This window comes from Manis pentadactyla, chromosome 10 (assembly GCF_030020395.1).
Source record: "Manis pentadactyla isolate mManPen7 chromosome 10, mManPen7.hap1, whole genome shotgun sequence".
Classification (NCBI taxonomy): domain Eukaryota; kingdom Metazoa; phylum Chordata; class Mammalia; order Pholidota; family Manidae; genus Manis; species Manis pentadactyla.
In genome coordinates, this window is record NC_080028.1 from 75469584 (window position 1) to 75481776 (window position 12193).

Sequence of the window (12193 nt, forward strand, 5' to 3'; positions counted from 1 at the left end):
ATAAAATAATGAAGACAAAGCACCACAGCACCATCCCTGGCACCATGCCAAGCACTTAATAAATGTTAGCTCTTATTAGTATTTACCTGCATATTTACTTATTTATGAAAGGAATGCAGCCCCCAAATACATACAGCCCTCACCGGGAAGAGGAATAATAGAAACAGGCTTATAAAATCGATGGAGATATAAATGGCGTTGGTTCCTGGAGTCTAAGTGTGGGTTTTATTAAAGTTCAATGCAGTAAGCATTTCTGCAGTGGGGCCTAGCTGATTTACTCTGAGAGTCTAAGCAAAGTAGAGAGATTGATTGGGGCTCTAACCGGGCACCTGAGGGTTTGTTAGCTCCCTGGAATGGCGCATCCCACCCTGGCACACTCATTTCTATTTGCCATTGAGGTAGTTAATCCAAAGATTGGATAGATCTGTGATTGGCTGGCACTGGGAGAGGAGTGAAAAAGGCTGGAAGAAATTCTGATGAGCTGTCTACTGTCCTTGGCAATAGTCACAATAAGACAGCTGCCAATTTTTGAGCACCAACTATATACCAGCTAATATGTTTGAGTCTAACGATACAACCTTCACGTTGACTGTGTCACAGTTCTGAGAGTCTTTTTAGTCAAAGATGTAACTAAATAATAATGGTGCTAAGTATGTGTTAGGTGCTGTACTGACTTCTTTGCACGCATTATCTCATTTAAATCACATATTATATCTATAGGTTGTTTCCATATAATTCTTATTTTGTAAGCAAGGAAACAGGCTTAGGCAAGGTAAAAGACTTCCCCAAAGGCACTTGGTGAATAAGAAGTGAAATTGGAATATGGACATGAATCTGTTTGACTCCAGGGCTTTGCTCAGAGTGGACGGTAGACACCTGGGTTTGCTGATGTGCATAAAGGGGCTGGGTCTTTCTTCTCCTGGTTCCTTATCTCCTCCTAGTTAGTGTGCTCTGACCGTCCATGCCGGCTTTCATTTCTGAGAAGACACCGACCTCCTTTTTTTCTTGGAGGCTTTGTTCTCATGTTCCCCCTTCTAGGAGAACTGCTCCCAAGACATCTCTTTCACTTAACTCCTCTTATTCTCCCAGTCCATAGCAGAGGCTGTTCATGGCCCCTCAAAAACAATTCCCCCTTCTTAGTAACAACTCTGGGTGATGCCTTAGAGTCTACATTTTTTAGCCTCTCTTGTAGCTGGAAGGTATGTTCATGTGATCAGTTTCTGTCCAATGAGATGGTAGTAGAATATTTTGTAGGATACAGTCAGTTCCTTAAATAGTTGGGGGTGTATTCCCTCATTTCTCTAATGTCCTTGCCCAGCCTGCTGGTCTGGGAGGCAGATGTGGTGCCTGGAGCTCTAGCAACCATTTTGGACCAGGAGGTAACTTTGAGAATGGAAGCCACGTGCTAAGGAATGTGGAACAGAAAGACAGAAAGAGGCTGGCCTCCTGTTAACTGGTGGAGCTGCCGGATCAGTCCTGGGATGTCCCTTCTTATGGGATGAAAGAAAAAGGAAGCTCTGTTTTGCTAAAGTTACTAAGTTGGGTCTCTCTTACTAGCAACTAAATAAAATTCCTAACTAATACAACTTCTTGGCTTAAATACCACTTTCTCAGAATGGCTTATATTGTGTAACTCAGCGTAGGTCCTTCCTTTTGTTCTTTCTCATAATGCCTGGTTCGTTTCTTTCACTGTGCTGATTCTAATTAAAATAAATATATACTGCTTTATTTATGTTCTCCAGTGGGCTATTGGACATATGGGCAAGGCCACTGGGTATATAGTTAGAAAAGTTGTGCACTGCACAAATCCAGGGGGCACCAATTAAATAATAGTCTTTGTTAATGGCACTTCCTGAAATTGTGTAGTGCACAGTCTGTGTGACTGTATATGGTAGCCCTGTCTGCAAGGTCAGGAGGGACCTTGACCATGAGGCTGTCAGTGTATTCCTGGCACTTAGTATAATGTTTGGACCATGGTCAGTCCTCAACAAATATTGGTTGCAAGATGAATAAAAATAGTGGGTGCCCTCAGCTGGGTACTGAGGGCCCAGAGATGGACGAGGCATGGAAATGATGGCCACAAGGTGTGATCAGTGCTCACCCATAGAAGAATAAAGGATTCTGGGGCACAGAGGGAGATGGCCCCACTGCTTACAGAAGTGGATGCTTTCTGGACAAAGGAGGTCCTTCTCTTATTTGGCCTCAGTTTTCCATCTGTAAAGTAGGGGCATCATTGCAGAAAAGTGGTTTCATTTAACCTTTATTTTCTTTTTAATTTTATATATTTGTTTTAAATAGGCAATGCTTACATGGTAAAAGACTCAAATAGTACAAAAGGCATAGGGAGAAAAGTAGATTTCTTTTCACTCTGAACTTGTAGGACCTTACACACTGTACCTTCTGTGTTGCATCCTAGCCACCCCTATCCCCCACCAAAAAAATTGGCTACCACTGAGACTAATTTTTTCTAGGGAGTAAATTTGTTTTATTTCATGAAAACACAGTGGCTTAGGGAACAACCTTACTGTGGGGAGGGGATGTAGCTCAGTGGTAGAGCGCATGCTTAGCATGCATGAGGTCCTGGGTTCGATCCCCAGCATCTCCAATCTATTGTGTCCTTGCTTAGAAAACATCTTTCTTTAAGTCATGATCACATTTCTTTCCTGTTGAATTTGGAAATTAATCATCCTTCCTGTAACTATATTTTTCTGCCGTTATGCTTTTAACCCTTCCATTTTATTTATTTTCTTTTTAAATTGACCTATAATTGACATTAACATTATACTAGTTTGAGGTGTACAACATAATGACTCAATATTTTTATATATTGTGAAATGGTCACCATAATGAGTCTAGTTAACGTCTGTCATCCTGTATAGTTAAAAACATTTTTTGCTTTTGATGAGAACTTTTAAGATCTACTCTCTTAGCAACTTTCAAATATGCAATAGAGCAAAATTAACTACAGTCACCAGGCTGTACATTACATCCCCATGACTTATTTTATAACTGGAGGTTTGTACCTTTTAATTCCTTTCACCCATTTCCCTTACCCACCTACTCCCCACCTGGGGCAGCTGCCAGTCTGTTCTCTGTTATTGAGCTTGTTTGTTTTTCTTTTCTTTAGATTCCACATTTAAGTGAGATCATACGGTGTTTGTCTTTCTCTGTCTGACTTATTTAACTTAGCATATTGCCCCTAAGGTCCATCCATGTTATTGCAAATGGCAAGATTTCTTCTTTTTTTATGGCTGAATAGTATTTTGCTGTATAAATATACCTCATTTTCTTTATCCATTCATCCATCAGTGGACACTTAGGTTGTTTCCATGTCTTGGCTATTGTAAATAATGCTGCAATGAACATGGGGGGCATGTATGTTTTCAGATAAGTGTTTTCAATTTCTTTGGATAAATGCACAGAAGTGGGACTACTGAATGATATGGTATTTCTATTTTTAATTTTTTAAGGAACCTCTATGCTGCTTTCCACAGTGGCTGCACCAATTTACATTCCCACTGACAGTGCAGAAGGGTTCCCTTTTCTCTACATTCTCACCAATACTTGTTATTTCTTGTCTTTTTGATATTAGCCATTCTAATCTGTGTGAGGTAATATCTCATTATGGTTTTGATTTGCATTTCCCTAATCATTAGTGTTACTGAGCACCTTTTCACTTATCTGTTGACCATCTCTGTGTCTTCTCCACAAAAATGTCTCTTCAAATCTTCTTGCCTTGTAACCAGTTTTTTTGCATGTAAGAATCTTTGCACACAAGTATAATACAAGTATACATATGCTATGTATGTGTGTATTAAATTTGAATATCTTTAAAACAGAAATTTATTCTTTTAAAAGTTATTTAAATATAAAGTACGAGTTGAGAAAATAATGATTATTACTGATTATTCAGTGATCATTACTGGAAAAATGTCATTAATCATATATTATTTTATACTCTGTAATTTTTTTCATTTAATAAAATGTTGTGAGATCTGGCCCCTTCTTTTATTTAAATGGTGTCTAGTAGAGTATTGTACTATATGGTTGTACTATATATAATTGATTTAGCTGGTCTCCTGTTGGGCAGTAGGTTATTTCTGATCTTTTGCTGATATAGACAATGCGGCTGATGAATATCCTTGTACTTCAATCTTTTCACGTGCAATTTTTTTCAGCTGGTTAAATTCCTAGGAGTCGAATTGATGAGTAAGATTACAAGCGCTTGTAATTTTCATAGATACTGCCTGTGTGCCGCTGTACCAGTTTGTCTTCCCACCAGCTTGTTCCCCCATGACCTTATTAGTATATTGCCAAATATTTGGATGGGTCGTATATTAGATTTTCTTATTGTGAATGAAGGAATCATCTTTTTATATTATTCAGAATCATTTGTATTTTTATGTCAACCATCTGTTCATCTCCCTGCCCTTTTTCTGTTGGATTGAATTATTGGTATTTTCATTATCCATGTGTAGACACACTTTATAAAGTAGGGGGATTAGCCCTTTGTCTATGATTGCCAAATTTTTTATCTTTGCTCATCTGATAGGTAAGAAATAGTACCATAAGAAATAGTGCCATGTTGTAGGGTCTGTGTCTCTGGGTGAGGTTAGCATCTTGTGTTTGAAACCCATTGGGATTTCCTTCTGTAAACTTTGCTCATGCTCTAGACAGCAGTGGTTCCTCACTGGCCTTGCATGTGAAGATCACCTGGTGGGACTGCTTTACAGTACTTGAATGCAGCTCTCAGCCTGGGGATTCTAGTGCAGTGGGGCAGGGCGCGAAAGAGCACCCTTGCTGATTCAGATGTGCTCCCTCCTTTATGGCTGACGGGCATCGGTGATCCAGGGGCCCTCTCCTGCTCAGTATTGCTCTGGAGTAATTATGCAGCAGTGTCAGGAAGGAGGAGAGTCATGAAGGGAGAGAATCAATAATCAATAACCCTCCTTGCTGGGGAATCTAGTAGGGCTTGCAGATGGAACAGCTCAGGGGCTAATGTGGCTCAGTCTCGTTGCCATGGTAGCCAGTCAATAGTGGGCATTCGGTTTGGGAATCAGTGTCTCTGTGTGCCTGCTCTGGGGTTCGTGGCCTGAGGACGGGGAGGAGGGGGTGGTTTTGACAGACAGCTGGGTCTTCAGAAAGGCACAGAGGTCTTAGAGGACAGATTTGGGAAGGGAGAGTCTAGGTCAAAGGAACCATGGCCAGAAACTCTGTGAAGGAAAAGGTCCCTCAAGTTGCCTTCTCTTTCTCTTTGGGGGAATTCAGTGCTTCGATCATTTTTATTTTAGAAGAAGCAGCCAAGAAAAGGAAAGTTTAGGAAATGTGAAATCCAAGTATTGCTGTTTTATCTTAAGAGCAAAGCCTGAAACAAAGTCTGTACAGAAAGGTTGAAGGAAATTAAGTTAGGAAAGACAAGATTAGATAAGGGAATTTAGAAGACAGATTTGAACCTAGTCTATATATTTTTTTGTGTTGTTTGATTTAAAATTGTTTTAATATATTGAATAAAGACAAAGTAATATTTATAACAATATAATAAGTACAAACCTAATGTTACCTTGCTGAGTGTACTCTTCAGAAGTACACCTAGAATTTATACCAAGGGTAGGTTATTTTTTAATACCTCCCTCTTTTATACAAAATAATTGTTTTCAGCAAGGACTATTTTAATGTTCAGAAGTAATCATTATTTTCTTGATTCACACTTCAATTTAAGATAAACAATTTTAAAAGTATTAATTTCTATTTTAAACATATTCAGAATATTTAATACGTGAATAAAAATTTGGACCTACCAAAGAAATTTGCACCTTGTAGTTCATACCTTTCCACTATCTTACATTTTAAACACAAAAACTTCAAGTGGCCAAATAGAGTGACAGAAATTATGAAACTCATGTTCTCTTTCTTTTTCTTTAGATCACTATGCTGTTTTTATTTCCAACATACTATTTAAACACAAAGATATGTAGCATCATGGGGGTTGGAGACAGGAATTGTGCCCCAAACAAACCCAAACAAATTCAAACTGTTATGAATTCACGATTGAAAACGAGTAGATGTCAGTGAATCTGCTGTGTGTGTCAAGAGCTTAGTGTGTCACTAGTTCTGCAGATTAACTTCCATGTAGAATGCAAAGTTTATTAAAGATTCTATCCATCAGGTTACCTCTCAGGAGACACAAACCTCACCAGTAACTTGAATAGGGAAAATTTTATAAAGAATTATTAACTAGTAGAGGGGATTAGCTACCAAGAGAGGTAAAGAAAAGTCTTAACAGTATGGAACTACCAGATGTAGGAAGCAGTTACTGTCTCTAGGGCTGAGAGAGACTACTCAAGTGTATTAGTTTTCTATTGCTGAGCAACAGATTAGCACGAATTTACCATTTTAAAACAATACCTATTTAGCTGTTATGGAAAACAGTATGGTAGTTCCTCAAAAAAGTAAACACAGACTTGCCATATGATCCAGGAGTTCTATTTCTGGGTATCTGCCGAACATAATTGAAAACAGGGACTTGAAGAGATATTTGTACACCTGTGTTCATAGCAGCATTATTCACCATAGCCAAAAGGTGGAAGCAACCCAAGTGTCCATTGATGAATGAATGGATAAAGACATGTGGTACGTCTATGTAATGGAATATTCTTTAGCCTTAAAAGGAAGGAAATTCTGACATATGATTCAACCCTGAAAACGTGCTAAGTGAAATGAGCCAGTCACAGAAGGACAAATACTATGTGATACCACTTATATGAGGTACCTAGAATAGTCAAGTTCACAAAGACAGAAAGTAGAATATTGGTTGCCAGCAGCTAGGGGAGAAGGCATGGGGATTTATTATTTAATGAATACAGAGTTTCATTTTGGGCTGATGAATAGAATTCTGGAGATGGGGTGGTGGTTGCACAATGATGTGAATGTACACAATGCCACATAAAAATGGTTAAAGTGGTAAATTTTATGTGTAATTTACCACAGTAAAAAATATTAACATTAACTCTCCCCCCATCCCCCACCTCATTAGCTCATAGTTCTGTACATTAGCCTTTCTTTGCTCAGGGTCTATGACAAGATGAAATCAAGATGTCAGCTGGACTGAGTTCTTATACAGAGGCTCTGGGGAAAAATTGGCTTCCAAGCTCATTCTTGTTGTCAGAGTTTAGTTCCTTGTGGTTGTAGGACTGAGGTCTTCATTTCCTGATGGCTGTTTGCTGGGGGCAGCCCTCAACTCCTAGCTGCCAACCACATGCCTTGCCATGTGGTCCCCTCTATCTTCATGCCAGCAGTGGAACATCAAACCCTTCAAGCTTTGAATCTCTCCCTTTTCCTGTGTCTGACCTCTGGAACCGGACATAAAGACTCATGTAATTAGGTCAGGCTCACCCAGATAATCTCTCTTTCTTAAAGTCAACTATGCCATAAAACATCTCATCACAGAATTAGAATTCCTCATGTTCTCAGTCCTCGGGGTTATATAGGGCATGTACACCAGGAGACATCCTTGGAAGCCATCTGAAAAGTCTGCCTGCCCCACCAAGGAAGGAACAGATTGGAAGATGCTGCCTCCCCGAGGCTGAGACTTAGACCTTGTGGGAAAGGAAGAGCTGTGGTTCCTGGTGTAAAGGTGAAGTTCACTGAAGTACTGCAGGCCAGAGAACAATCTATTGGGATGGCTGTGAAACTCACTAGAAAGCCTCTCCTTGGGCAGATGTTGAAACTCTGCAAAGCCACCTGATGGCTGCCAGGCCATAGGAGCAGGAGGAAAAACATTGCAATTAGAAACAGAAATAATTTCCTTTATTTTTTATTTTTGTATTTTTTAAATTTTGGTATCATTAATCTACAATTACATGAGGAACATTATGCTTACTAGACTCCCCCCATCACCAAATCCCCCCCCACATACCCCATTACAGTCACTGTCCATCAGCGTAGTAAGATGCTATAGAATCACTACTTGTCTTCTCTGTGTTGTACAGCCCTCCCCGTGACCCACCCCATTATACATGCTAATCATAATGCCCCCTTTCTTTCACCGCCCCCCTTTATCCCTCTCTTCCCACGCATCCTCCCCAGTCCCTTTCCCTTTGGTAACTGTTAGTCCATTCTTGGGTTCTGTGAGTCTGCTGCTGTTTTGCTCCTTCAGTTTTTTTCTTTGTTCTTATACTCCACAGATGAGTGAAATCATTTGATACTTGTCTTTCTCCACCTGGCTTATTTCACTGAGCATAATACCCTCTAATTCCATCCATGTTGTTGCAAATGGTAGGATTTGTTTTCTTCTTACGGCTGAATAATATTCCATTGTGTATATGTACCACATCTTCTTTATCCATTCATCTACTGATGGACACTTAGGTTGCTTCCATTTCTTGGCTATTGTAAAGAGTGCTGCGATAAACATAGGGGTGCATCTGTCTTTTTCAAACTGGGCTGCTGCATTCTTAGGGTAAATTCCTAGGAGTGGAGTTCCTGGGTCAAATGGTATTTCTATTTTGAGTTTTTTGAGGAACCTCCATACTGTTTTCCAGAATGGTTGAACTAGTTTACATTCCCACCAGCAGTGCAGGAGGGTTCCCGTTTCTCCGCAACCTCACCAACATTTGTTGTTGTTTGTCTTTTGGATGGTGGTGATCCTTACTGGTGTGAGGTAATATCTCATTGTGGTTTTAATTTGCATTTCTCTGATAACTAGCCATGTGGAGCATCTTTTCATGTGTCTGTTGGCTATCTGAATTTCTTCTTTGGAGAAGTGTCTGTTCAGATCTTGTGCCCATTTTTTAATTAGATTATTTTCTTTTTGTTTGTTGAGGTGCGTGAGCTCTTTATGTATTTTGGATGTCAACCCTTTATTGGATCTGTCGCTTATGAATATATTCTCCCATACTGTAGAATGGCTTTTTATTCTATTGGTGGTGCCCTTTGCTGTACAGAAGCTTTTCAGCTTGATGTAGACCCACTTGTTCATTTTTGCTTTTGTTTTCCTTGCCCAGGGAGATTATGTTCATGAAGAAGTTGCTCATGTTTATGTCCAAGAGGTTTTTCCTATGGCTTTTTCTAAGAGTTTTATGGTTTCATGACTTACATTCAGGTCTTTAATCCATTTTGAATTTACTTTTGTGTATGGGGTTAGACAATGATCCAGTTTCATTCTCTTACATGTAGCTGTCCAGTTTTGCCAACACCAGCTGTTGAAGAGGCTGTCATTTCCCCATTGTATGTCCATGGCTCCTTTATCGTATATTAATTGACCATATATGATTGGTTAATATCTGGACTCTCTATTCTGTTCCACTGGTCTGTGGGTCTGTTCTTGTGCCTGTACCAAATTGTCTTGAGTACTGTGGCTTTGTAGTAGAGCTTGAAGTTGGGAAGCGAGATCCCCCTGCTTTATTCTTCCTTCTCGTGATTGCTTTGGCTATTCAGGATCTTTTGTGGTTCCATATGAATTTTAGAACTATTTGTTCCAGTTCATTGAAGAATGCTCTTGGTATTTTGATAGGGATTGCATGGAATCTGTAGATTGCTTTAGGCAGGATGGCCATTTTGTCAATATTAAATCTTCCTAGCCAAGAGCATGGGATGAGTTTTCATTTGTTAATGTCCTCTTTAATGTCCCTTAAGAGTGTCTTGTAGTTTTCAGGGTATAGATCTTTCACTTCCTCAGTTAGGTTTATTCCTAGGTATTTCTTTTTGATGCAATTGTGAATGGAATTGTTTTCCTGATTTTTCTCTTTCTGCTAGTTCATCGTTATTATATAGGAATGTCACAGATTTCTGTGTGTTCATTTTGTATCCTGCAACTTTGCTGAATTCAGATATTTGTTCTAGTAGTTTTAGAGTGGAGTCTTTTGGGGTTTTTATGTACAATATCATGTCATCTGCAAATAATGACAGTTTGACTTCTTCTTTACCTATCTGGATGCCTTGTATTTCTTTGTTTTGTCTGATTGCCATGGCTAGGATCTCCAGTACTATGTTGAATAATAGTGGAGAGAGTGGGCATCCCTGTCTTGTTTCCAAGCTTAGAGGAAAAGCTTTGAGCTTCTCGCTGTTAAGTATGATGTTGGCTGTAGGTTTGTCATATATGGCCTTTATTATGTTGAGTTACTTGCCCTCTCTACCCATTTTGTTGAGAGTTTTTATCATGAATGGATGTTGAATTTTGTCTAATGGTTTTTCAGCACCTATGGAGAAGATCATGTGGTTTTTGTCCTTTTTGTTGATGTGGTGGATGATGTTGATGGATTTTTGAATGTTGTACCATCCTTGCATCCCTGAGATGAATCCCACTTAATCATGGTGTATGATCCTCTTGATGTATTTTTGAATTTGGTTTGCTAATATTTTGTTGAGTATTTTTGCATCTATGTCCATCAGGGATGTTGGTCTGTAATTTTCTTTTTTGGTGGGGTCTTTGCCTGGTTTTGGTATTAGATCCTGGCTTCATAGAATGAGTTTGGAAGTATTCCCTCCTCTTCTATTTTTTTTAAAAAACTTTAAGGAGAATCGGTATTATGTCTTCTCTATATTTCTGATAAAATTCAGAGGTGAATCCATCTGGCCCGGGGGTTTTATTCTTAGTTAGTTTTTTGATTACTGATTCAATTTCTTTGCTGGTAATTGGTCTGTTTAGATTTTCTGTTTCTTCCTTGGTCAGTCTTGGAAGGTTGTATTTTTCTAGGAAGTTGTCCATTTCTTCTAGGTTTTCCAGCTTGTTAGCATACAGATTTTCATAGTATTCTCTGATAATTCTTTGTATTTCTGTGGGGTCCATCGTGATTTTTCCTTTCTCATTTCTGATTCTGTTGATGTGTATACATTCTCTTTTTCTTTTAATAAGTTCGGCTAGGGATTTATCTATTTTGTTTATTTTCTCAAAGAACCAGGTCTTGGTTTCATTGATTTTTTTATATTGTTTATTCTTCTCAATTTTATTTATTTTTTCTCTGATCTTCATTATGTCCCTCCTTCTGCTGACTTTGGGCCTCATTTGTTCTTCTTTTTCACGTTTCAATATTTGTGACTTTAGACTATTCATTTGGGATTGTTCTTTCTTTTTTAAAAAGGCCTGGATTAGTATATACTTTCCTCTTAGAACTGCCTTTGTTGCGTCCCACAGAAATTGGGGCTTTATGCTGTTGTTGTCATTTGTCTCCATATATTGCTTGATCTCTATTTTAATTTGGTCATTGATGCATTGATTATATACGAGCATGTTGTTAAGCCTCCATGTGTTTGTGAGCCTTTTTGTTTTCTTCATACAATTTATTTGTAGTTTTATACCTTTGTGGTCTAAGAAGTTGGTTGGTACAATTTCAATCTTTTTAAATTGACTGAGGCTCTTTTTTTTGGCCTAGTATGTGGTCTATTCTGGAAAATGTTCCATGTGCCCTTGAGAAGAATGTGTATCCTGCTGCTTTTGGATGTAGAGTTCTGTAGATGTCTGTTAGGTCCATCTCTTCTAGTGTGTTGTTCAGTGCCTCTGTGTCCTTACTTATTTTCTGTCTGGTGGATCTGTCCTTTGGAATGAGTGGTGTGTTGAAGTCTCCTAAAATGAATGCATTGCATTCTATTTCCTCCTTTAATTCTATTACTATTTCTTTCACATATGTTGGTGCTCCTGTATTGGGTGCATATATATTTATAATGGTTATATCCTCTTGTTGGACTGAGCCCTTTATCATTACGTAATGTCCTTCTTTATCTCTTGTTACTTTCTTTGTCTTGAAGTCTATTTTGTCTGATACAAGTACTGCAACACCTGCTTTTTTCTCCCTATTGTTTGCATGAAATATCTTTTTCCATCCCTTGACTTTTAGTCTGTGTATGTCTTTGGGTTTGAGGTGAGTCTCTTGTAAGCAGCATATAGATGGGTCTTGCTTTTTTTTTTTTTTTGAGAGGGCATCTCTCATATTTATTGATCAAATGGTTGTTAACAACAATAAAATTCTGTATAGGGGAGTCAATGATCAATGCACAATCATTAATCCACCCCAAGCCTAATTCTCGTCAGTCTCCAATCTTCTGAAGCATAACGAACAAGTTCTTACATGGTGAACAAATTCTTACATAGTGAATAAGTTCTTACATGGTGAACAGTACAAGGGCAGTCATCACAGAAACTTTCAGTTTTGATCACGCATTGTGAACTATAAACAATCAGGTCAAATATGAATATTCA

At 38.6% G+C, this 12193-nt stretch overlaps 1 non-coding gene across 1 annotated transcript; it reads left to right on the forward strand.

The window, feature by feature from the left end:
* The first annotated feature begins 2533 nt into the window (after window positions 1-2533).
* Window positions 2534-2605, forward strand: TRNAA-AGC (transfer RNA alanine (anticodon AGC)). The gene has a single exon. It is a non-coding gene; the product is annotated as a tRNA-Ala (tRNA).
* The last annotated feature ends 9588 nt before the right edge of the window (window positions 2606-12193 follow it).